This window comes from Ornithorhynchus anatinus, chromosome 1, assembly GCF_004115215.2.
Source record: "Ornithorhynchus anatinus isolate Pmale09 chromosome 1, mOrnAna1.pri.v4, whole genome shotgun sequence".
NCBI classification, from domain to species: domain Eukaryota; kingdom Metazoa; phylum Chordata; class Mammalia; order Monotremata; family Ornithorhynchidae; genus Ornithorhynchus; species Ornithorhynchus anatinus.
The window spans coordinates 110,523,162-110,549,473 of NC_041728.1; the positions used below are offsets into that span (position 1 = coordinate 110,523,162).

Sequence of the window (26,312 nt, forward strand, 5' to 3'; positions counted from 1 at the left end):
GTTAAGTGCTTACTATGCTCCAGGCACTCTACTAAGCTCTGGGGTAGATACAAGACCATCAGGTTGGACACAGTCCCTGTAACCACATGGGACTCCCAGTCTCAATCCCCATTTTATAGATGAGGTAACTGAGGATCAGAGAAGTGAAGTGACTTGCCCAAGGTCACAGAGCAGAGAGTGGCTAAACCGGGATTAGAACCCATGTCCTTCTGACTCTCAGGCTTGAGTTCTATCCAGTAGACCAGGCTAATTTCTTAGATCCAGAGGTGACATTATTACTAGTGTCAGTTCACATAATAGATGATAATTATAATAACGGTGGCACTTATTAAGCACTTACTAGGTGCCAAGCAGTGCACTAACTGCTGTGGGAGATACAAAATAATCAGGTTGTACATAGTCTTGTTTCACATGGGGATCATGCCTACCTAGGTTGGAGTAGGATTAAAACCCTATTTTATAGATATGGAAACTGAGGCAAATAAGCTAAGTGACTTGCCCAAGGTCACACAGGAGTTAAGTGACAGAGCCATGTGGCCTAGTAGAAAGAGCATGGGTTTGGGAGTCAAATGGCCTGGTTTATAATCCCGACTTTGACATTTGCCTGCTTTGTGACCTTGTACAGTCACTTAATTTCTCTGGGCTTCAGTGACTTCATCTGCAATAGGTGGATTCAAAAACTGTTTTCCCTCTTGCCTGGACTATGGGACCTGTTTATCTTGTAACTACCTCAGCACATAGTACAGTGCTTCACACATAATAAATACTTAATAGTGTTTGGCACATAGAAAATGCTTAACAAATACCACAATGATTATTATTATTGCTGTTATTATAATTAATACTATAATGTTCTATTTCCACTAGGCCACACTGTTTGAGTAGGATTTTTCTATGTCATGCAAGTTTTTGTTGTGTATGGTTTGGGTTCCCATTTCCTTCTATCCTGGATATTATCTGGGTTTTCAAGTTTTGAGATCCTTTCAGCCCTTACTTCTTTCTCCAGAAATTATTTTTTTTCTAGCTCTCTTGTTTCATAACTATGTTTTCATTTCTTTCTAACAATCAAGGGAGGTTCCTGTATTTCTTTGTATTTTCTTAATTGCAGCAGAAATTTTACTTGTTTCAGTCTATCTTTTGTCCCCATCAAGTCTCCACAGTCCCCACTGCTGAAGTGGCAAAATCATTTCCCCAGTTTCTTCACACAGGGAACTAAATGCCTAGTTTCAAATTTGAACTTGATTGCCCCTCCCCTTCCCATTATCCCTCTTTCGGTTTTCTTTTCTCTCCTCACTGTGGGGGATGGGATGGAAACGCTCAGTGGGAAACTTGAGTTTGGGGAGGAGTCTACATCCCGATAATGGACATGGTAGCTAGGCAAGTTGTTGTAAATACTGAGAATTTTTTACAACAAGAATATAATCAATTATTTTACTGGTTATTTTAGTAGTAGTAGCAGTATTCAGTAGTACTACTATTTTAATTAATTAATTGTGGTATTTGTTAAGCACTTACTAAGTGTCAAACAGTGTTCTAAGAGCTGGGGTGGTTACAAGAAAATCAGCTGGGTCACAGTCCCTGACCCACATGGGACTCACAGTCTAAATTAGAGGGAATCGTATTTAATCTCCATTTTACAGATGTGGAACCTGAGGCACAGAGAAGTTAAGTGACTTGCCCAAGATCACACAGCAGACCAGTGGTGGAGCCACAATGAGAACCTAGGCCCTCTGACACCCAGGCCTGTGCTCTATCCTTCTAGACTTTGAGCCTGTCGTTGGGTAGGGATTGTCTCTATCTCTTGCTGAATTGTACTTCCCAAGGGCTTAGTTCAGTGTTCTGCGTATAGTAAGTGCTCAATAAATATGAATGAATGAATGAATATCCACTAGGCTATGCTTCTTCCCAGTGTAGACATAACAATAATAATAATGTTGGTATTTGTTAAGTGCTTACTATGTGCAGAGCACTGTTCTAAGCACTGGGGCAGATACAAGGTAATCAGGTTGTCCCACATGAAGCTCACAGTCTTCATCCCCATTTGACAGACGAGGTAACTGAGGTAGAGAAGTGAAGCGACTTTCCCACAGTCACACAGCTGACAAGTGGCATAGCCGGGATTCGAACCCATGACCGCTGACCCCCAGGCCCATGCTCTTTACACTGAGCCACCCTGCTTCTCTATAAGCAGCATGCTATAAGTACCTGCCTCGGACATAGTGTATAGAAAACTAACTGGGCATTCATTCATTCAGTGGTATTTATTGAGAGCTTACTATGGGCAGAGCACTGTACTAAGCGCTTGGAATGTACAAATCGGTAACAGAGACAGTCCCTGCCCTTTGACGGGCTTACAGTCTAATCGGGGGAGACAGACAAAAACAATAGCAATAAACAGAATCAAGGGGATGAACATCTCATTAAAACAATAGCAAATAAATAAAATCAAGGTGATGTACATCTCATTAACTAAATAGGGTAATGAAAATATATACAGTTGAGCGGATGAGTACGGTGCTGAGGGGAGGGGAAGGGAGAAGGGGAGGAGGAGAGGGAAAGGGGAGAAAAGAGGGCTTAGCTGAGGAGAGGTGAGGGGGTGGTGGGGGGAGCAGAGGGAGCAAAGGGGAAAGGGGAGCTCAGTCTGGAAAGGCCTCTTGGAGGAGGTGAGGCAGGCCCCACTGAAAGCACAGGACTGTAACAAATACCACTGTTGTGATTATTATTAGTTGCCCTGCACCTGCCCCTCTCACCTAGTTCAAATAATACAAGATGGAGCCACTTTTGCTCACCACACACCACCACTCATCCACCTCCCCACACGCTGGTCCTGCTCAGCTCACGCCCATCCAACTCCTCTTCACCCCTTGTGCCATCTCCTCCCCCCAACCCCACTCCATCCCTGTTCTCCTTTCCCAACACTGCCCCTTAATCCACGTCCCCACACTCACCGACCATCAGCTCACTCCCACCCAAACCCTTCCTCCCCCTCATGCTGTCCCCTCCTCATGCACTCGCCTTAGCCTCAGTCATGTGTGATCTCTGCAACATCCGCTACATCATAAGAAAGCTTCTCTTCTCCCTTGACCAATTCCTCACCCAAGTCACTGCTCCTCCTCACCAATACTGAAATCAGGCTCACCCCAGATGGTCTGTCTCCCTTGCTGCTCTCTCCCTCTCTCCAGGGGGTGATGGGAGATCACCTTCTCCCACTCCCCAACACTCACTGTGAAATGGGGAGGATTTGACTTCCTTCTTGCTCCTCAGTACAGATTTTTCAACATTCCACTTTCCCCATTCCTCTCTTCTCTTATTTTGAAGCCTAAATCATCCTCCTCTATGCTCATCCACTCCACTTACTAGTCATGGTATCTACAACCACCCCCCATCCACCCCCACCACCCCATACACCCTGCCAGGTCCCTTCAACTTTCTGAAACATCTTCATCCCTTTCTCACATTCCTCCTCTCCTTTTCCACCACTACATCAATCCTTGGGGACTTCATTCCTCAACTCCAGTGACTTGCTCCACCCCCCTCAGCACTCACCAATTTGGACACACACTTGATTTCATAATCTCTAATCGCTGTGCAATCTCTACCCTCACCATCTCTGATATTCCTCTGTCAGATTACAACCTCCTCACCTGCATTCTCTACCACACACCCACTCCCCGCAAATCTGTCCTGTTCCCACAAAGAGAATTCCAATCTCTTGTCCCTCTACAATTTTTCTAAATTCTCCATGCCCCATTTGGTGTCAGTACCCAGACAACCTTCTCTTGATACAGAACTGGACACTTTCAACACCACCCTCTCCACTGAACTAATTTCCCTTATTCTTCTGTACCTCCACCGATCTCATACCACTAATGCACAACCCTGGATCACCTCCATAGTATGTTTCCTCGACTCCTGTGTTGAGCTGTGGACTGCTGCTGGTGGGAATCCAGACACCAGACTGACTTTGTCCATCTCAGTTTCATCTTCACCTGCTTTAATTCTGCCCTCTCCTCTGCCTAACAACAATGCTTCTCCATCCTTAGATGCTGAACCAATTTCCCTCATCAGCTGTTCCAGAAGTTTAATTACCTTCTCAACTTCCCAAACTCCTCCACACTTGATTTTCGCTCTACTCACATCCTGAGAGGTCTTATGTATCTATCTGTATTTTATTTATTTATTTTAATATCTGTCTCCCTGTCTGGAATCGTAAATCCTTTGTGGTCAGGGAATATGTTTACCAATCTAGTCCTATGGTACTCCCCAGAGTGTTTAGTACCTTGTCCTGCATAAAGTAAGCATGCAGTAAATACCACTGATTGACTGTTTGCTTGATTTATTCAGTATCTCCTCACCAAAGCAATGGTTACTGCAGCCACTAGCTTTCCCGAGATTATATGCTGCGGGAGTTTTTCTCTTCCATTCATTCATTCATTCAGTTGCATTTATTGAGCACTTACTGCGTGCAGAGCATTGTACTAAGTGATTGGAAAGTACAATTCATGGTGAAAAGCAGGATGGGATAGGATCTTCTCGATGGCGTGGAGGGTTGCTTGTGCCAGTGGCTGGCTCACAGAGTTCACTTGGCCACTGTGCTGGGGAGGGAGAGGTGTGAGAGCGTGCAGGTACTGGATTTTTTGGCTCAGCTGTGGTGGTGAAGCAAGTCCGAGAAGGCATAGCAGTGGCTTTTATATCTGGCCCACTGCAAAGACCATTGCAGGGGCAGCTAGAATTTTCTATGGCCATGGTCAGGCCCCTGGTTCTTTCAGCCCAGAGTTCCATCTTTAGAGGTGGCCAGTGGAAACTTCAAGAAACTCTGTGGTGCTTGCACATCCACCTTAATTTTGAGAGATGAACCTCCTAAATGAAAGTCCCTAGCTTTTCCTTCAACTTCCCTAACATTCTCTCCAATGAGAATGGATTTATCCAAATTCTTCTTGGATTAATGATATTGCTATTTGCTGCCTCTACAACTTCCAGAGAGAAACAACTTCTGCGTGCCTATTCCAAGATGGGCTCTGGGTCTGGGAATAGGGAAGTTCATTTCTACAGTGACTCTGCTCAAATGCAGCATTTTAAAGGAGCTTAGTGGTTCTGTGGCTGGTTAGCTGCCCTGGGGATGGAGGCAGAAGCCATATCCCCCATGGTCTGGATTGCTGCTTTTGTGTCATCCTGAATTCACTCACTCATTCAATCAATCATATTAATTGATAATAATGGTATTTGTTAAGCACTTACTGTGTGCCAGGCACTGTACTAAGTGCTGGGATACAAGCAAATTGGGTTGGGCAGAGTCTCTGTCCCACGTGGGGCTCACAGTCTCAGTCCCTATTTTACAGATGAGGTAACTGAGGCCCTGAGATGTGAGTGACTTGCCCAGGGTCACACAGCAGACTGGGGTGGATCCAGGATTAGAACCCATTACTTTCTGACTCCCAGGCTGTGTGCAGAGCACTCTAATAATGATAATATTGGTATTTGTTAAGCGCTTACTATGTGCAGAGCACTGTTCTAAGCGCTGGGGTAGATACAGGGTAATCAGGTTGTCCCACGTGGGGCTCACAGTCTTAACCCCCATTTTACAGATGAGGTAACTGAGGCACAGAGAAGTGAAGTGACTTGCCCACAGTCACACAGCTGACAAGTGGCAAAGCCGGGATTCAAACCCATGACCTCTGATTCCCTAGCCCGGGGTCGTTCCACTGAGGCACGCTGCTTCTCTACTAAGTGCTTGGGAGGAACGATACAACAATAAACAGACACATTCCCTGCCCACTACGAGTTTACAGTCTAGAGGGAACTGTGAGGGAAGTTCTTTTTCTTTAAAACATACCCATAGAAACAGGGAAACACTTGATGGGTCGTTAATACAGAACAACTAAGAAAAGACTGAATGCTCCCAGAGAGTTTTTTATTTACTTTGAGCAGCATCCACCATTTTTTTTTGTTTTTGTTTTTAATACCATTTGTTAAGTGCGTGCTATGTGCCAGGCACTATTCTAAGTACTGGAGTAAACACAAGTTAATCGGGTTGGACACCATCCCCGTGAATCAATCAACCAATAGAATTTATTGAATGCTTATGTACAGAGCACTGTACTAAGCATTTGGTAAAGTACAATACAACAAAATTAGCAGACATATTCCCTGTCCGCAATGAGCTTAGAGTCTATAGGTAGAGACAATAATATGAATTAATTATAACATCTAATTTAAAGATATAATGATGGTGGTATTTGTTTGCATGCACGTACATAGTGCTGTTCCACATAGGAGTCACATTCTTAATCCCTATTCTACAGATGAGGCAGCTGAGGCACAGAGAAGTTAAGTGACTTGCCCAAGGTCACCCAGCTGACAAGTGGCCAGGCAGGATTAGAACCCAGGCCCTTCTGAGTCCCAGGCCTGTGTTTTCTACACTGGGCCACACTGCTTCTCTGTGCTCCTCTGCCTCTTGTTTGTGACCACTCACATTAACTATTTAAAACTGCACAGCTGTAGGAGGGTACATGCCCGTGGCCTCTTCCTCAGTGTGGATTGGGGCTGGGGGAGCTCCTCCCATGCTGAAGAATGGAATGAGGCTTATTATCGAGGGGTCGCACTCTGCCCGATGGGCAGGACACCTTAGTGTTGCCTTAGTGAAATGGGGACGGTTTGTCTGGGCTCTGCTGATAACTGCTCCTGTTTGCAAGCACCAAACTAGAGTTCTGCTTGCATTGAGGAATGGAATCCCATAAATCAGGAGGCCTCAAGTCTATTGGTCCACCTACTCCAAATAGGCCTATGGACCAGGCAATCTTATACTACGTAGCCATCAATCAATCACTCAATCAATTGTATTTATTGAGCACTTACTGTGTGCAGAGTACCATACGGAGCACTTGGGAGAATACAGACAACGATATTACAGACACATTCCCTTCCCACAACGAGCTTACAGCCTAGAAGGGGAGATGTACATTAATATGTACAAATAAATTATGGTTATGTACATAAGTGCAGTGGGACTGGGGGCAGGGGTGGTAAATAAAGGGAGCAAGTCAGGGTGACACAGGAGGGAGTGGCAAAAGAGGAAAGGAGGGCTTAGTCAGGGAAGGCCTCTTGGAGAAGATGTGTCTTCAATAAGGCTTTGAAGGGGGAGAGTAATTGTCTTTGGGATATGATGAGGGAAGGTGTTTCAGACCTGAGGCAGGAAATGGACAAGAGGCTGGCAGCGAGGTAGATGAGATCGAGGTACAATTCATTCAATCGTATTTATTGAGCGCTTACTGTGTGCAGAGCAATGAGTAGGTGGCAGAAGAGGAGCTAAGTGTGCCGGCTGGGTCGTAGTAGCAGAGTAGCAAGGTGAAATAGGACGGGTCAAAGTGACTGAGTGAAGTGCCAATATAATCAACCAATCATTGGTATTTATTAAGAGCTTATTGTGTTCAGAGCACTGTACTGAGTGTTTGGGCAGAGTCCAATACAAGAGAGTTGGTGACCCGTTCCCTGCCCACAAACAGCTTACAGTCTAGAGGGGGAGACGGGCAATAATATAAACAAATGATGGATATGTACATTAGTGCTACAGGGCTGAGGGTGGGGTGAATATCAAGTGCTTAAAGGGTACAGATCCTTGTGAGTAGACAATGCAGAAGGGAGAGGGAAGCGGGGAAAAGAGGGCTTAATTGGGGAAGGACACTTGGAGGAGATGCGACCTTAATGAGGCTCAGAAGGTGGGGAGAGTGGTAGTCTGGCATATATGGAGGGAAAGGGAGTTCCAGGCCAGAAGGGGAATTTGTGAAAGGAGTCACCAGCAGATAGATGAGATTGAGGTAGTCAGCAAACTGGTGTGTGAGGAGCAAAGCGTGTGGAATGGGCAATAGAAGGAGATTAATTCAGTGAGATAGGCACGGGCAAGCCAATTGAGTGCTTTAAACCTGATGGTTAGGAGTTTCTATTTGGTATACAGGTGGACGGTTAACCACTAGAGGTTCTTGAGGAGTGGGGAGATGTGAACTGAATTTGTTTTTTTTTTTAGAAAAACCAACCTGGGCAGCAGAGTGAAGTGTGGAATGGCCTGGGGAGAGTGGGGGCAGGAGGTCAGCAAGCCGGCCATTATGATAGTCAAGTAGTCAGTAAATATACACTTCATCAATGTTTTTCTGCACAGACTGTAACTTCAATTTAATACAGTCCTAATCCAAAATCCCCTAAAGCAAATTATGACAGCACAAATACATTCATAACTCTTTGGGCTAACAATGCAGGTAGTTGTCCGATTTCCACATGCACCCATAACCTGATTATCCTCCATCCTAGGGTAGTACTATTGTCGACCCATTTTTGTTTTTTGTTTCCTCCAAAGCCTATTCACAACCTGGAAATGTTATGTGTTGCTGTTGAACAACTTGCTCTGAATTCGTAAAAGAAAACCAGAACCAAAGCCCGAAAGAGTAGGGCCTTTTACAGAAAGTATGGGATAATTTCCCTGCAAACTGGTATAAAGAGAGTCGTGATACCCCATGAACTTGAATTTGATGTTAAGGGAGGGCGATTACTACAGAAATAGGGGCGATGTTTGGCCTAAAACATGTTTACTTGGATCTGCTCCACTATTGTTGTTTTAATCAACAGTGTTGATTTAAAGACACACTTTCCAATAACAGTATTGCGCGGGGAGTGGGAGACTGTGTGGTTTAAAAGGGCACATTTTTTTTTTTGGTGTTTTTTGGCCAGAGGGCTACAAACGTGAAGTTGAAAAGGGTCAGGGTCAGGTTTACGGGGCAATGGAAAAACGGTGGCTACAGCAAGATAGATCCTCCCCCCTGCCCCCTTTGCAGACCCTCTTTCTGCCGGTTAGTACACTCGTGGGACATAAAGGGTCCGGTGCCCGTTGAGGTACAAGCTCTGCAATGTCCCGGGCCTTTGTGGTCATCAGAATGTAACCTTCAGCCTAACCTTGCCGGCTGCTCTTGAAGGGCCTGCTAAAAAATGAACGTATTTGTCGGCCCAGAAAATCCAAAGGCGCGCTAGGGGGAATGTGTCATTTACACTACAGCTCGGAGGTTCTGATCTTTTACATATAAGCTGGGAGATACCAACAGGAGAATGGAGGGGATGTTGCTCTTGAACTCTAACTTTAGACTTCGATTTCCCCTCTTGTTGGCCCAGGAGGCCGCCCCGGGCCCTCTCCGGCCGGTCCCTATTTTTGCTCTGTCGGGTCCCTGCCTCTTTGCAAGAGAAAAGCGGCGGGGGAGCGAAAAGATTGCAAGATTTTTCCTTTCCCCTTTGCATTCTTAAGGCTCAGACAACTACGCCCATTGCTTCCTGGTAGGTTTTGCTGAATGGGGGAGGGGCAGGGCAGGCAGCAACGGAAACCAGACATTAGAGATAAGAGTCTGCACAGCTTATATGCAACAGTCTTTTTCACTGCAGCTGCATGAGTTGTGCCTCATAATGCTCCCGTGACCAGGACCTGACAACTTCAATTTTTTTTTTTCTTCCACCGTTGTCATCTTCAAATAATGCATCCCGCAATGCCTTGGGCAATCTCCCTCCAGTCTGGTTGCCTCTGAAAAAAAAATTAAAAAAAAATGTGAGAGGTAAGTTTCCATTTTTCAGTTGCTGTTTTGGGGAGAGGGGGGAGGGGGAGGGTGTTGGAAGAGGAGGGGTCTTTTTTTTCTTCCCCTCCTCTCCCTCCAATTCGGGTCGTCTTTGCAAAAGGTAGATGGCTGAACGAGGAAGCGAGATGAGGTTTTCGCTGGCTTTTCGTCGACCGCATTTTAGGGTTTCCTATCGCCACACCATCTCGAGCCGAAAAGAAAAAGCAAGGAGGTGGCAGCTGCAGTTCTGCTTCAGGCAGCCTCTTCCTGTGGGTTTGCTGGCTGCAGCCACTGTCAAAAGCGCAGCCAGGAGGCAGTTTTGCAGTCTTTTAGCTATTTTTTTTTTGTGTGTTTAAAAAAAGGAAAAGAAAGAAACAGGTGCGTGGAAGGGTCCTTGCGACTTAATGAGCTTTGTTCGGGGGGAGGCGAAGTCTGCAAAGTCTGTCGGTGGCGTAGGCTCAGGGCTTGGCTGAGATTTTCTTTGCAGAGATAAATCGCTCTTCTTTTTCGCCTGCTCGAGGGGCTTTCGGATGGGCCAAAGATGTTCACTAAAAGGTTAATTCTCTGCCTACTGCACATAAATTACGCATGGCATGTTTAGCTGGGCTTCCTTATATGGAGAGTGCTGTATTTCAGTGCAGTTTGTCTTTTGCCAAGTTTATAGGGCGGAAGACGCCCTGCAGAAGAGGTTTTCTCCCTCTCTTTTTTTTTTTTCACAGTTTTCTAGTGCGTCACGCAAAAAAAACTGCACGAAAAGTAAGTCTCCGAGCTGCTCCAGGGGGCCCTGATGTGGTGCCTTTCGTTTCTTTCACCAGTGATAAAGCCAGGGAGAAATATTTACTGTTTTGACTGTGGGTTTTAGACAACAGAGAGGAAAATATGCACGCTCCCTCTCTCTCTCTCTTTTTTTTTAAACAGAGCTGGAATGTGTTATTGGTAGCGTTGTGTCATGTGAGAATTCTCAGATTCAAGGTCCTGGAGCAACAATAGGTAGATGGCAGAGTTTGTGTCTCCTCTCTGGCAAGAGAGAGAGGAGGGATGGCAGGGAAGTTAGCAGGGGTGAAGGTTTTCAGGGCTAAAGGGGAAATATTTGGTGCAATTTCTTGGAGTCTATTGTGCTTGTAATTTTTTCCAGGCTATAAAACAAGAATGGGAAGGTGGGAGGGTTGGGGAGAGTGTCAGGAAACTCAGTGTAAATCACCCATAAGATCATGCAAAGTCCACCCAGGGTGGCATGAAGAAGCTTCCACTCTCATTTCTTCCCCTTTGGAAAGCCGAGGCCTTAAAACCCCTCAAAGTAAATCACCGTGTTTTAATTTCCCACTCCCCAGTGAACCCCCAAATAACCAACCACAGCCATGGGGGTATCCTGTGCTTAGTTCCGTCATATAAGACGCAAAAATCAAAAAGCCAAGTCCAAAAGATAGAGAACATGACTTCATTATATTTCACACCCTACCCCCATGTCGTCTTATTCTCCGTGAAATCTTGTGAGTTCAGAGCATTAGTTCTCACCAGGGTTCACGGAGAATAAGTAATGCAATGAGCCCTGGGGTTCTAAGAGAAAATGTTATTACAGCATTTGTGGCCATGAACCTTGAAAAACTATAAAAATCACTCGAAGAGCTGCGTGACTATTTAAAAATAGGATGTTTCGGGGTATCTTGAGAGTCAGATAGATGGCTGTCACTTAGATTTACATTTATAGCCAGAGGAATCAACTAAAATATTATGCATTATTTACAGTTGGTAGAGAAAAAAGTCTCCTAGAGAGATATTTTGGGGAACACTTAATGTTCGTGTTTTCAGATATGTTCCCACTGTTTTGGCCGGCAGATTGGTACGAAAGTCTGGCGTGGATTTTGATGTTCCATAGCTGAAGAGACTCTCAAACTGAAAATAGGGAACAAGTAACCTAATTTCAACAACCCTCGTCAAGCATTTCCTTTTAATTTTTTTAATTGGATGGTTTCTGAGTGAGGGCCACAAGGCTAGGCCTTTATGCCTCGGAAACAGGTTGGTCAGCACCAGAGAACCTGTTTGCCCTTCTGTAATTGTAGTGACACTTAAAATATAATAATCCGCTCGTATTACCAGCTAGACTCTGCAGAGCTTCACATATTTTTACCCCTGTGATTTTAAAGAATTGCTTTTTTTTGAGGTTTGAGGAAAATCTTTCCAAGATGAATCAAACTGCATTTTTTGGAGGAGGTTTGAGGAAAATCTAAGATGAATATACCGAGGCTAGGAGTAGTTTACATGCAAAGAGAACGATAATAAAATTGGAGAATAAAAATGCAATTCCACATTTCAAGGAAAATGATCTGGTTTCTATTTTGACTCTGGCTTTCTGTTGTTCTGCTGGGTCTAGAATTCCGATGAAATGAAACATAAGTTCCCTCTTCGGATCAGGAACTAAGTATTCTCAGCCCTCTCCTGGGGAATGGAAGTCTAAAATGTGAAGGAAGCATGTTTAGTTTCTCATTCTGATCTCAGTGGCTACATGACTTATCAGATATTTCATAGAGTTTGCAGTTGTGCTTCTGCCTAGGGAAAGTTTCATGGTATCTACTCCTCAGTTGTAGTGACGTGCAGTGCGGGAGCGAAGGTTCAGGTTAGGTTGCATCAATATACTAGTTCGGAGAGCTGAAATGTAAATATGATTTATAGAGGTGTGCAGCATCTATCTAAAGATAGGAAATGGGTGACTGATCTTAACTGAACAGCTCGCTGTGACCTCTCCCCAGTAATCAATCTAATCAATGACATTTATTGAGTGCTGACTGCGTGCAGAGCACTGTACTAAGCGCTTGGGAGAGTACAATAAAACAAAGTTGGTAGACACGTTTCTTGCACACAACGAGTTGCTACTCAGGGACGGTAGTAAGGTGAGTGAGTCACCTTTTTGGCTTTCAGAGATCCTGTTTGGGGACTGTTTAGAGAGAGGTTGGTAAATATCGATTACTGCCTTAAGGACTTAGGCCAGGTCAGAATTCGTTATGATTCATTAGACTTTCTTTCCCAAGCTGAGTCAATGAATTCGATCCACACATTTAGACAACAGCAGTGTGGCCTAATGGAAGAAACACAGCGGTCCTGGGAGTCAGAGGACCTGGGTTCCAGTTCCAATCTGCCAGTTGCCTGTTGTTTGACCTTGGGGAAGTCACTTAGCCTCTCTGTGCCTCAGTTTCCTCATCTGTCAAATGGAGAGTAAATACCTGTTCTGCCTCTTCCTTTGACTCTGAGTCCCATGTGCGAAAGGGACTCTGTCCAACTTCATTAACTTCTACTACCCTAGTACTCAGAACAGTGCTTGATTCGCAGTAAGCGCTTAACAAATACCATGTAAAATGCATAACAAAACAAGAAAGAAGTCAATAGGCAGGATCAAAACACACCTCCTAACATCTATTTTTATTTTCTTAAAACTACTATTTAGTTTTTGAGATTTAATGATGAGGTAGTAATAACAGAGGAAAACCCTATAATTAGTGGGATGAGTCTTAACACCTCTTGAAGGCCAGAAAAGGGTATGATTGCTACTTAGGAGCACTTTCGAAAAACTATAGTTATCATTGTCCCGAACTTGCTAAGCTCAAACAAGGCACGGAAATTTATTTTAAAATAAGCTTTTCAGTAAATAGCAATTATATTCTGATGCATAATAGGTGTTTTACTTTGTGGTAGCTTCTTCCCTTTTAAAAACTGCTGACCAAAATATTAACAAAATTTTATAAGGAGAGACCTTTGGCTCTGGCGAATGGTCTGTTCATTTAAAAGATAAAGAATCAGGTTCTATATTTTTGCTATAACATTCGAACGGTCATCGTAAAATGGGGAATTGTCTTGATAATTCCATCCCTTTCTTGAGAAAGGAGCTGGTTTGTAAACAGGGTACAGTGGCATAGATCCTGTGACATTTCTTTTAGATATTTTCACAACTGAGGCACATATTACCATGCCCAGTACCCTGCCAAAAAAATGCAATTTCTTTTGATCCATATAAAGTATAAATTTCTATCCTTGAAGAATGCAGAAAGTCAAATAACAGAAAGGAGGTTTTCAGTAGAGCTCGATTCCTCGGACACTGCAAAGGAAATATGCCTGGCCTTTCATTGCCAACTTGAATCTCTTTTCCCAGCGCTATGCAAAAGGCAACTGTCGTTAGCTCCAGGAGGAGTTGTACGGGTATGAAGAAAGGCTCTATGACCATTTCATTATCTCTGTGGTGTTTATCGTGACTTCCATATCATGTAGTCTGATGGTCAAAGGGTTATGTATTCTTTAGATGAATAAGTAGACCAAGTTTGAGAAGAGAATGTGGACATATGGTATTTTACATCTTGGAGTCTTTCTATCTTGGACAGTTAAATTCATCCTTGGTAATTTACCCAAAATAGATGCCTGCGAATGGATATTGCATCTATTCACCATTCTTTTTCTAACATGAAAATTGAAAACTCCATTCTTAAAATCTTCTGTGCAGGGTTGTACTTGTTTGGTGAGTATACGGGTCTGGATATCCATCTGTCAAATTTTCATTCATACCATCTAAAGAAGCCATCTTGTCACTTGAGTCGGAGACAACTGTAAAAATGAAGACTCGTTGATAAATTTATGTTCCCACATTATGCATTATGGCTTGACACTCTTTTTCATTATACTCTGAGTTCTTGCTCTAAGCCTACATGATTGTCTATTGTTATAACAGCTCAGGGTATATTAATCTCAGGATGAAATCTAGCCATATATCATGAGAATTACTTTTCCACTGAGATCAATTATTTTAAAAATGTGTATGGGCTGTCTCTCTGAAATAAGATCATGCTTCAAATTGGGTATATGTCCCTACAGAAGAAAGACTGTCATGTGGCGTGACATTAATGCAAAAAAAAAAAAAGTTCAGGAAGTACCTAGTATACTCCAGGGAAATCTGAATATCTCACTTTTTTACACAGTGCCGTTCAGGGGCTTATATTGAGAAAAACAACAAGCACATTAATAAAAGCCATTTTTAAATTGTAACTTTTTCAGAGGATGACTGAATTTATTCAGACCATCAGGAAACTACATCAACTTCCCTGATTAAACATGATATAAACGATGAATGTCCAGTGCTCAGTGCAAGATGACAGTGTTTTTTGTTCTTTCGCAGTCAAGCCAACTATTTCTCAACCCTGCTTATAAAGCTGCGTAGGTCAAATGGACTAACGTGGAATTATGAAAATGTTTGAAAATGGGGCAGGGACATCTGAGGGAAATTATTTTGGAAAATTGTAAATGCTTTATTTCCTCTCCATATTTTTTCCATTGATAAAAATAAACTGATGGAGATTCAGACACCTCAAAGTATGCACATCAAGGAAACACATCAGGGTTCTCAAGTTTGGAGGTCTTCAAGCTACATAAAGGAAACATAACAGGAGTGGTTTGAGACTCTATTAGGGCAAAAAGTGGATGCTTTTGCAAACTGAAGTTTGTCTCTGAATGAACAGTGGATATGATTCTGAGCTATCATTATTATTATACATTTTAGAAATCCAAAGACCCTCTTTTGTATATATTGGCAATGTCTTAAATGGAAAATATATGAGTTGTGAAAATGTTCATATGCTCGATCATCATTCATTCGGTCAAGGTATCGAATGTGGATTATCCTATTTTAGAACTACATCTACATGAAGTCATTTTGGCATATTTCAAATAATTTCTCTGACTGATTTAATGTTTAGTCCTCTGGAAGCATGCCACAAGGCTGTTTATTCGTCGATTATTTCGTTTACGGTTGTTCTCTTAACAAATTTCTGGTGGTGAGTTTTCCTAAATAATGGAAGACTATTGTATTTCTTTTACAAGTATTTTTTAACAAAAATGCCATCAAAGTTATTGTATTCATCTTACTCAGTCTTCCAAATTGAATAAAAAATACTTTGTTTTTAACTTCATGTGTCAGATGATTTCTAGATCGAGCAATGCAGTTTACATGAGCGATGATATCACCATACTAATTCAAGAAACAATCACGGATGTACTGAGAACTCTAAGGATTCATTACAAGTGAACTCCGATCATAGACCTTGTCTAAAGACACAGAGTAGATAGGCCACAAACTGACAACAAATATCCATTGGGCACAGATCTAGTGAGTTTAAGTGGTTTCTACACCAGCGGCTCAATTTCTAAGATTCTACAAATTCAAACCCAAATAGGTCAAAATGGTTCCCTCATTACAAATAGGGCAGAAAATAAATACTTGCATTACTAAGTGATGCACATATTTTCAAATCTTTAGCAGAAATACGGTCTTAGGAATAAAGTAGACACTGATCCTGAAAGGGAATTTGGGGTGGTCTTTCACCCCTATTGTACTCTCCCAAATGCTTAGTAGAGTTTTATGCACACAGTAGGTGCTTAGTAGAAGCAGCGTGGCTCAGTGGAAAGAGCATGGGCTTTGGAGTCAGGGCTCATGAGTTCGAATCCCAGCTCTGCCACTTGTCGGCTGTGTGACTGTGGGCAAGTCACTTAACTTCTCTGTGCCTCAGTTCCCTCATCTGTAAAATGGGGATTAAGACTGTGAGCCCCACGTGGGACAACCTGATTCCCCTATGTCTACCCCAGCGCTTAGAACAGTGCTCGGCACATAGTAAGCGCTTAACAAATACCAACATTATTATTATTATTATTACTATTGATTGATTGATTAATGATGGTGGTATTTATTAAGTGCTTATTATGTGCCAGGCTCTGTACTCAGCGCTGGGGTAGATATAAGCAAATAGGGTTGGACACAGTCCCTGTCCCATAGGGAGCTACAGTTTTACTCTCCATTATCCAGATGAAGTAACTGAGGCCTAGAGAATAATAATAATAATAATTGTGGTATTTGTTAAGCACATACTATCTGCCAGGCTTTGTACTAAGTGCTGGGGTGAATTCTAGTAAATTGGGTTGGAAATAGTACCTCTCCCATATGGGGCTCACAGCTCACAGTCTTAACCCCCATTTTACAGATGAGGTAACAGAGGACCAAGAACTGACTTGCCCAGGGTCACACATCAGACAAGTGGCGGAGCTGGGATTAGAACCCAGGTCCTTCAGACTCCCAGGCCACTGGGCCTTGCTACTTATCAAAATGTGGAAGCAGGAGGAAGAAGTCTTCAGCCATGGTGAATCGTGGCACGAAAGTATTTTTTTTTAAGCACCTTGTGGGCAGGAAACACATCTACCATCTCTGTTGTATTGTACTCTTCCAAGTGCTTAGTACAGTGCTCTGCACACAGTAAGCTCTCAGTTAATACCCATGATTGACAGATTGATCATCTAGCTTTGGGCCCCATCTCCCATTCCCTCCTAGGTGTCTCCAGTCATGAAGGTTCCTGTTTTGGTGACTTGAGTCACCAATTTACGGCATCAAGGCAGATGAGATGGATCTATGTCGAACCCCCTCCCCGTCTTAGGCCTCCCTCCCTCCCTGTTTTTAAAGTAGAGAAAGCATGTCCCAATAGGTTCCGATGTGGAAATGAGCTACCGAACTTGGGTGGATGTTTCCCGAAAGCAAATGGAGAGTCAGTGAATGATGATGGGGTAGGCAGGTCCTGGCAGAATTCTTCACTCACATCAGGCCTTGATCAGTCACAGAACCTGCGGCTCTTTGTTATCGACAAATATAAACACCTTTGAGGTATTTCCATGGTTTAAATGATGCATAATTGGAAAGAAAAAGTGTAGGTACAGGATAATTTTTTTTTTTTTCCGATTTGGTACCACGTTGTTAACAAATCTAGAAAAATCGCCGTGGGACTTCAGGAGCTTTGACAATTTTTCAACCCCCAAAATTAGGCTCTGAATTGCAGAGGATTGTCTATAATAAAATATTTTGGGTTTACTCATAGCAGCGCAAGCACAAAGTGATAGTGTTTTATTTGGCAACTTGATGAAAGACAACCATCCCAAGTGGACAGGGCTAGATAATCTAGTGGGTTTACAGTATCTTGCTCAGTGGCCTGTGGAAGAACTCATACATGGTGGAGTTTTCCCAAAAGGGGCTAGAGGACATGTAAAATCCATAAGGGCTTGGAAAACCAATGTCCTGGGAGCATCAGAGGTGGATGTGGAGTTTATGACAACTCAGTGTTGGATCCCCACCAGACTAGGCAGGGGTGTGTTTCAAGAGTGATTATTCTGCTTATGTGTCACCCCCTTTTCTCTGGCACTGACTCTGATCCTCCCTGAGACCCAGCCCTCTCCCCTCCTGGAGAGTCGAACTTCTCTGAGCTATCTTGGACAGGAAGAAGACTGGAGCAGTTGTGTGACCAAACCATTTGCTTCCTGGTGGGTTGCCTACCCTCCTTCCACCACTCAACAGCTCTTCTGACGATTTTCTTATGGTATTTATTAAGCACCTACTGTGTGCCAGGCACTGTGTACCTACTGGGGTAGGTACAAGCCAATTAGGTTGGACGCAGTCCATTTCCCACATGGGGCTCACAGTCTTAATCCCCATTTTACAAATGAGGGACCCGAGGCTCAGGGAAGTGAACCGACTAGCCCAAGGTCACACAGCAGACAACCGGCAGAGCCGGTATTAGAACCCAGGTCCTTCTGACTCCTAGGCCCATTCTTTTTCCACTAGGACATGCTGCTTCTCTGAGTTCCTGGAGTAAATGCCCTAAGGTCACTTTAAAGGTAACGGTGACTCTCCTTCAATTGAACGTAGCCTGAGGTAGTCCCATTTTGACTATATAAACTGCATCTTTTGACTTTCCAAGATGAGACCCTAGTTACTTGCCCCACAATTTGCATTTCAGCTCACTGTGTGTACTCTAGGCTGAAATATTCAAACAACAAGGAGAGGGTTTGAAATGAGGACTGCTCCACTCTATCAAGAGAAGGCAATGCGTACCATTGGAATCAGTATTTTTAAGTCCATATTCTATGTCGTAGAATATGATGCATTTCTAGTGCACCCTGCTCTCCTTTATCAGACACACTATTCCGTCCTCATCCTTCTCAGCCTGACTGCCTCCTTTGATATTGTGGACCACCCTTCTTCTGGAAAGACTGTTTAACCTTGGCATTTTTCTAAATGGTATTTGGCAGACGCTTGCTATGTGCCAGTCACTGTATCAAGCACTGGATTAGATACAAGATAATCAGATTGGACCCAGTTCAGGTCACAGTCTTAACCCCCCATTTTACAGATGAAGTAATTGAGGATCAAGAAATTAGGTGACTTACCCAAGGTCACACAACAAACAAATGACAGCGCTGGGATTAGAACCCAGGTCATCTGATTCCCAGGCCTGTGCTCCTTCCACTAGGTCATGCTGCTTCACTGATAATGTCTCCTTTCCTGGTTCTTTCCCCTCTCCCTCCTTATTCTTCAGTGTTCTTTCACCAGCTCCTTCAGTGACTCCCATTCCCTTCCTGTGGGTGTTCCTGAAGGCTCAGTTGTGGGTCTCCTTCTATTTTCAATCAACACCCAATCCCTTGGGAATTGAACTGCTCCCAAAGCTTTGATCGCCTAATAATAATAATAACATTAATATTGTTTGTTAAATGCTTACTGTGTGCCAAGCACTGTTCTAAGCAGTGGGGTCAATACAAGCTAATCAGGTTCTGCATGAGACTCACAGTCTAAGTTGGAGACCAGATATCAAATCCCCTTTTTACAGATGAGGAAGCTGGGGCACAGAGAAGTGAAATAACTTGCCCAACATCACACAGCAAACAAGAGGCGGATCTGGGATTAGAACCCAGGTCCTCTGATGCCCAGGCCTGTGCTCTTTCTGCTAGGTCATGCTGCTGCCATATGGATGATTCTCAAATTTACATCACTTGCCCTGACCTCTGTCCAATGCAATTTCACCTCTCTTCCTGCTTCCACATTACTTCACAGATATTCCATTGGGACCTCAAGTTCACCATGTCCAAAACTGAATTCATCTTTCTTCCCAAATCCTCTCCTCCTCTTCCTACCTTTCGTAGTGCAGTTGATAGCACCACCATCTTTCCGTTTCAAAAGCCCATATCCTTGACATCGTCCTTGACTTCTCCCTCCCTTTCAGTCCCCACATTCAATCAGTCACCAAGTCCCAACAGTTCTTCCTCCGAATAATCTTCAGAATCCACCCCTCCAGGATTTAGGAAACTGGCTAATTCCCCAAGTATCTTGGTCAGCTAGATTGTAAGAGAGATGATGGCTTTCTGTTTACAGCTTTCAGTACATTTATTTGCAATATTAAGCATATGTGACAGTTACCCGGAACTCACTGGAATATTTTTCTGATAAATTAAGCAGTAGAGCTGGTACGAATTATCCGTGAGCACCGAGTCCCACTCTGCCTTGGCTGCTCCAGACTTCATGTTTACCTGGAAACGAAACACATTTTGCAGTTGCAGAAATCTCCCCTGTCAGCTGGTGGCTGTGGGGGTGCGGCAGTGAGTGCCCCAGCAGTGCTCTCTGCTACCTCAGTGAGCCCCGCCTCTCTTTAGAAGCAGCGTAGCCTAGTGGATAGAGCATGGGCCTGGGAGTCAGAAAGACCAGGGTGCTAATCCGGCTCCGCCATGTCTGCTGGCGGATCGTGACATGCCCAAGGTCACTTCACTTCTCTGGATTTCAGTTCCTTCCTCTGTAAAATGGGGATTCAGACTAGGAGCCCTATGTGGGAGGACTGTGTCCAATCTGATTAGCCTGTATCTTATCACACTTAGAACAGTGCTTGGCACATAATAAGCACCTAAGTACCATAATGGTTATTATTATTATTACCATACTTATTAGGTATGAGAATGGCGGGGTCAGCCCCAAGCGGGGCCGGGGAGTTGGGCTAGACTTTGGGGGGATAATACGATTTGAGGCATGCAGAATTACGCTATCTGGAATCAGCCCGGTTCACTCGATCACCTACCAATCCCACTGATGATGATGATGATGATGATGCTATTTGTTATGTGCTTACTATGTGCCATGCACTGTTTTAAGCACTGGGGTAGATACAAGGTAATCAGCTTTGGCTCACATTCTTAATCCCCATTTTACAGGTGAGGTAACTGAGGCACAGAGAAGTTAAATGACTTGCCCAAAATCACAGAGCTGACAAGTGGGGGAGCCGGGTTTAGAACCCATGACCTCCGACTCTCAAGCCCATGCCCTATCCACTTTATCAGCCACTGCTACTCTTTGAACCGTCCCCCAAACACCAATACACACCACATCCAAAATCAGGTGAGAGTGCTGTTTCCCTGGAGAAGGGGGTCACAATGGGCCATCTTACCTCCCGCCCTCCTGCCATCCCTCCTGAGATCCTTGGGGCAGGAAGCTCGTTGAGGGCAGGGAATGTATCTTTATTGCTTTAGTGTACTCTCCCAAGTGCTTAGTGTAATGCTTCGCACACAGTAAGCTCTCAATAAATACAGTTAAATGAAGGAGTCAGAGGACTCCCAGCAGAGAAGGAGCAGGTGGTGAGAGGAGGAGCGAGCAGTCCCAATAATAATAGTAATTATGGTATTTGTTAAGCGCTTACTTTGTGCCACGCACTGTACTAAGCGCTGGGGTTGGTACAAGCAAATCGGGTTGGATACAGTCCCTGTCCCACGAGGGACTCACAGTTTCAATTCCCATTTTACAGATGAGATAGGCACAGAGAAGCGAAATGACATCCCCCAGGTCACACAGCTGACAAGTGGTGGAGCTGGGATTAAACTCTGCAGAGTTGTCACTAGACACTCCCTGCCTCGGTTTCCCGGAGGCGGGCCTCTTGCTCGGCCTCCAGCCCTAGTGCGACCCAAATTGTGGTTCCTTCTCCAAGTGGGAAGTGCCCGCCACAGCCCGAGCCCAAGAACCCCAGATCTAAACCGGGGCCTCATTCCCAGCTGACTGTGGGGGACAGGGTCACCATCTCGGGGTACAGTAGGGAAAGGTGGAGGGAGAGACTCTCCCTGGAGTTTTGGGTCCCCTGTCTGAAAAGTGAGAATGGCCAGGAAAGGGCTGGGGCCTTGTGCCTCCACTCTTAGCCCCTGTCTCATCTGTTGCTCCCCCCCCAGCACCTCTCCTCTCATTTATATTTTTGTCCCTGCATTAATCTGGCCCAATTTATGATATCACCACATAAGCTTGTTGTGGACGGGGAATGTGTCTATTGTATTATACTCTCCCAAGCGCTCAGGATAAGTGCTGTGCACACAGTAAGCCTTCAGTAAATATGATTGACTGACCGACACTGTGGACCCGGCAAAACCTCTCTGATGTCACGCTTCAGTAGACACTCTAGTGGCTGGTTGTACAGATAATAATTTGATTTTCCACTTTTGCTGCTGATTTTAATTCTGCATCATCTTTAGTGATTTGTACTGTTGTGTTTATAGGAAGAAAGATTACAGATTTCCAGTGAATTTAATTTCCAGAAATCTTACCTAGCTCAGGTGCTAATAATTTTAGGAAGGTACACGTATGCCACAAGAAGAACAGTATATGCAAACATGTTGTTCTTTGTCACCTTAAAGTGACTTTGACATACAATTGCATTAGGCAATAATAGATTCAATAGATGAAAAACTGGGCAGCGATTGGAAAGTTTAACGCTGAACTTACAAAGTAGTTTGGAGAAGCAGTGTTGCCTAGTGGATAAAGCCTGGGACTGGGAGTCTGAAGGTCATGGTTTCTAAGCCTGCCCTGCCACTTATCCGCTATATGACCTTGGGCATGTCCCTTCACTTCCTTGGACCTCAGTTCTCTGATCTGTAAAATGAGGATTAAGACTGTGAGTTTTTTGTGGGACAAAGACTGTGTCCACCCAAATTACCTTGTTTCTACCCCAGTGCTTAGAATGGCACCTGGAACGTACTAAACACTTACCTAATGCCATATATTATTATTATCGAATAAATATGGATTGCAGCGTGACTCAGTGGAACGAGCACGTGCTTGGGAGTCAGAGGTTGTGGGTTCTAATTCCGACTCTGACACTAATTAACTGTGTGACTTTGGGCAAGTCTTTTAACTTCTCTGTGCCTGTTAACTCATCTGGAAAATGGGGATTAAAACTGTGAGCCCTACGTGGGACAACTTGATTACCTTGTATCTACCCACTGCTTAGATCAATGTTTGGCACAGAGTAAGGACTTAACAAATACCAAATTATTATTATTATTATTATTAAATAATGTGTAAACACAAAATTTAAGAAACTTATGAATTCGTGGCCCATACATACCTTCCAAAAATGCAGGGTGCTAGTAACTAGACATGTGCCTTTGGTTCAAAATTATGGGATTTGGGGATAATATAAAATCAGTCAAGGGTGCAGCAATTCTAAAGGCCTCTCTGCTCACGACCCTCCAGATTTGTGCAGACATCTTATCTTTTTCCAGGTAGTTCAGAAATGGCATGTCATCTGTTCTTGCCCTAGGTTGTGTTGGGAGAATGTTTCTAATTGTCTATTTTTCTTCCTTTTTTGAGTACAGTGGGCTCCTATTAAGGAAGTCTTTTTTTGTTCCATTACTTTAATTTCTGATCACCTTCCAGAGAGTATAATGGCCTCATTGTTCTCATACTTTTGTGATATTTGGAGACCCTTTTGGTTTTCCTTTAGCCTCCATAGACTGATTTCCCTGAAGCCTACATCTGAGGAGCATATTTTCCATCCCATAAGTTTCTCCACACTTTAAATGGGGAAGAGAAATCAAAACTTCCCATAGCTAAACTTTCTCATTTGCATCATGAAGATGAAATGTTCATCTCTGCAATTTCAGTTTCTTTCCTAGCCCATAGTTTGTGATTTCCTCAAAAGAAAGAGGAAGGGGCTTGCAGATAAAGAATGAAAAACTCTCCATCACTCTGATCTTCTTTTTCTCTGACCATTCCCTGCAAACTCAGCTGAAGAGACTGTTCCCTTTAGTTCTCTACCCATGAGGAAGCTTTCCCCCGACATGTCTTTGAATCTTATTTTGAAACATGATTAGGCCACCTGAATATTTGTCACTGTCATCATCATCATCATCATCATCATCACCAGTATTTATTGAGTGCTTACTCTGTGCAGAGCACTGTACTAAAGCTCTTGGGAGAGAAAAATGAAACAGAGTTGGTAGACACATTCCCTGCCCACAACAAGCTTACTGTTTCTTGACTGTGGGGGTGAAAGAAAAAAAATCATTAACATTTTTTCAGATCTCCTTTTTCCATAATGGCATCAATTTAGCAGCCTTTGCTTCCTTAAATGTAAATAGCTCTTTCTGAGAAGATTCAACTCGGTTCAGCTTCTACTGTAGCAGAGGCAATCAGCTATTGCGTGGCTTCGTGGCTTCGGCCCTGGTTACAAAAGAAACATAAGTCCATTTCAAGGCCCCTCCAAGGCCTGCTTTGAATCGAATCAGGAATCAAGGGAGAGAAGGTTCCTGGGTTAATTAGAAAGAGATACATCTCAAACACCTAGAGCATTTAAATTCTATTTTCCCCAAGGGCATGCTAGAGAGTTATTCAAGCTGTGGTAGTTTGGTGAAGCAGAGATTTGTCAAGGTTCTCTACTAGGATGCCAAGCTAAAGGCAACCTTAGAAGCACTTAGCACAGTCATTCGTTCATCCAACAGTATTTATTGAATGCTTACTGTGTGCAAAGCACTGTACTAAGCCCTTGGGAGAGTACAGTATAGCATCACGGAGACACATTCCCTGCCCACAATGAGCTCACAGTCAGTCAGTGCTTTGCACGCAGCACTCTATAAATACGATTGATTGATTGATTATAAACGTATTATAACCTTGTGTTTCATATATTGTCTGCTAGGACGTTGTCTGCTCTGACACCTGACCATTTGGGGCTGATTTTTTCGGTATGGGCCAAGGCTGTCTCTTTCTCCATTGATGCGAGCTCTGGGAGAACCATGATTACATGCATTTACAATGTGTCTGAAACTGACACTTCACTGGACTCGCTATTTCAGGCAAGGTACCGCTAGAACTCTGCCAGTCAGTTCCCAGGAAATACAATCCCTAACAACCAGTCACACTAATAAACATAGAATGATTTACATATGAGGATAAATAAACAGCAGTGTTTGGACAAAGGTCATCTGGAGCTGCAAGAAAAGAAATATTCCAAGTCGACTGTAAGATTTTATTACAGTCTGCAGAGCATACTTTGTTTTGAGAGTCTCTATTTGATAAATAAATAATTAGTGACAGTCCAAAATTTATTTTTAATAGTCTAAGAGGAAAATTGAAGACAGACAGATGAGAACTAGAATAACAGAGGAGAAAGGTTTTACCAAATTCGCAGGAAGATCCCAACATAGTCGATTGGAAGCTAGTGGATCTAATATCAGAATTTCACTGCTTTTGCCAGTTGTAGGTTGCACTTTTTCCCTCAAGTGTTTTAGCAAGGATTTTTTATTTTATTTTAAAGAATAGCTGTGTTTGCTTTTTTGGAGCCATAAAATAGAGTGATTCTAATCCTAGTATCTTTACTGTTATAAAATTGCTAGTAAAGACCAGAAGTTTATTAGTAAGTATATAAGAAATCTTGCCTCCTCCCCCCAACATTATTCATAACTGCTTTGGGTGAGTCAGTATTAGTTCAGAAATTCTTTGTTTTAGGTTAGAATTCTGTGCAGGGTTTGCAACATGAAAATCTGTAGGAAGTTGAGATTTCTTTTGTTGTATAGGATATGCTCCAGTGACACCTGCAAGACTCTTCTCTCAGGAACAGGAATTTAACATTTTTTCTGCTACATTATTATAATTCTCTAGTTGGAAATTTCAGGTTTCAGGGAAAATAAACATGAAAAATAGGAGCATTCAAATAAGGGAGAATTACATTCCCACGTGGAAGACAATGGAAAATGTGACTGCAGAGCAGAGGTGAACAATAGGGAATACAAGAAATACTTTGGAAGTAGCACAGATTTCCTCCAAGGTGCAGCATGACCTTTCTAAAAATGGTGCAAAATGAAAAGGACGTTAGTGCACAGAATTTGTGTCACGGCAAAACTTCTTCATGAGTTTTTCCTTGGATCAAGTTTTCCGAACATTGTACGTAGGAAATGACTACTTTGGAGAACTTTGGTTTCATGAATTGTGGCTTTTAAAATGAATATTGTATCGGGAAACCACTAATTGAGGGGATATTATATTATTTCACTGTAGTCATACTGTAGTCCTACTGTGGTCAGTAATGCTGATTTGTAGCTTGTTTATCAGATAGGAACCCTCTCTAGGTGAAATGCTTCTTGTGTGTATTATATCTACAGGGTTTTAGAGACCTTCTGAATTTGTCCAACAGCATGTGGTGTATCTTTGCCCTAACCTTTGCAAAGTCCTGGGATTCTTCCACTTTGCAGTTTGCTCCTTTATTCCATCAATAGGTTTCTCTCCCACAGCATTTAAGTACATATTTTTAAACACTGTTGCTTCCTCCTTGCAGTTAATTGTAGCGTCTGTCTTCCCCACTAGATTGTGAGTGCTTATGGGCAGGGACTGTGTCTCTAACAACTCTGTGGTACTCTTCCAAGAGATGCTTAGTACATTGTCTGCACAGAATAATTGATGAATAAGTGCTCCTGATTGATGCAATAGTCCACGTATTTCAGCAGAGCCCATATCTCCGTAAAGAACTGTAAAAAAAACTATTCTCCACTTCCCCAGGATATCAAGATTTTTGGGATGGGGAAAAGCATTTGGTTGGGTTAAAAAAAAAAGGGCCAGTTTTCCCATTTGGAATGCCCATCTGG

At 43.2% G+C, this 26,312-nt stretch overlaps 1 protein-coding gene across 10 annotated transcripts in view; it reads left to right on the forward strand.

Annotated features, from left to right (window-relative positions):
• MBNL1 (muscleblind like splicing regulator 1) overlaps window positions 1-26,312 on the forward strand; it is a 290,117-nt gene that overhangs the window by 41,236 nt on the left and 222,569 nt on the right. For 7 of the 10 annotated variants that reach the window (XM_029069743.1, XM_029069790.1, XM_029069770.1 and 4 more), the window contains exon 1: window positions 9,086-9,584. The exons of the other annotated variants lie outside the window; for them this stretch is intronic. The gene's annotated coding sequence lies outside the window, so the exon portion shown is untranslated. Of the gene's footprint in view, window positions 1-9,085; window positions 9,585-26,312 lie in introns of those variants that run through there. 10 annotated transcript variants of the gene reach the window in all.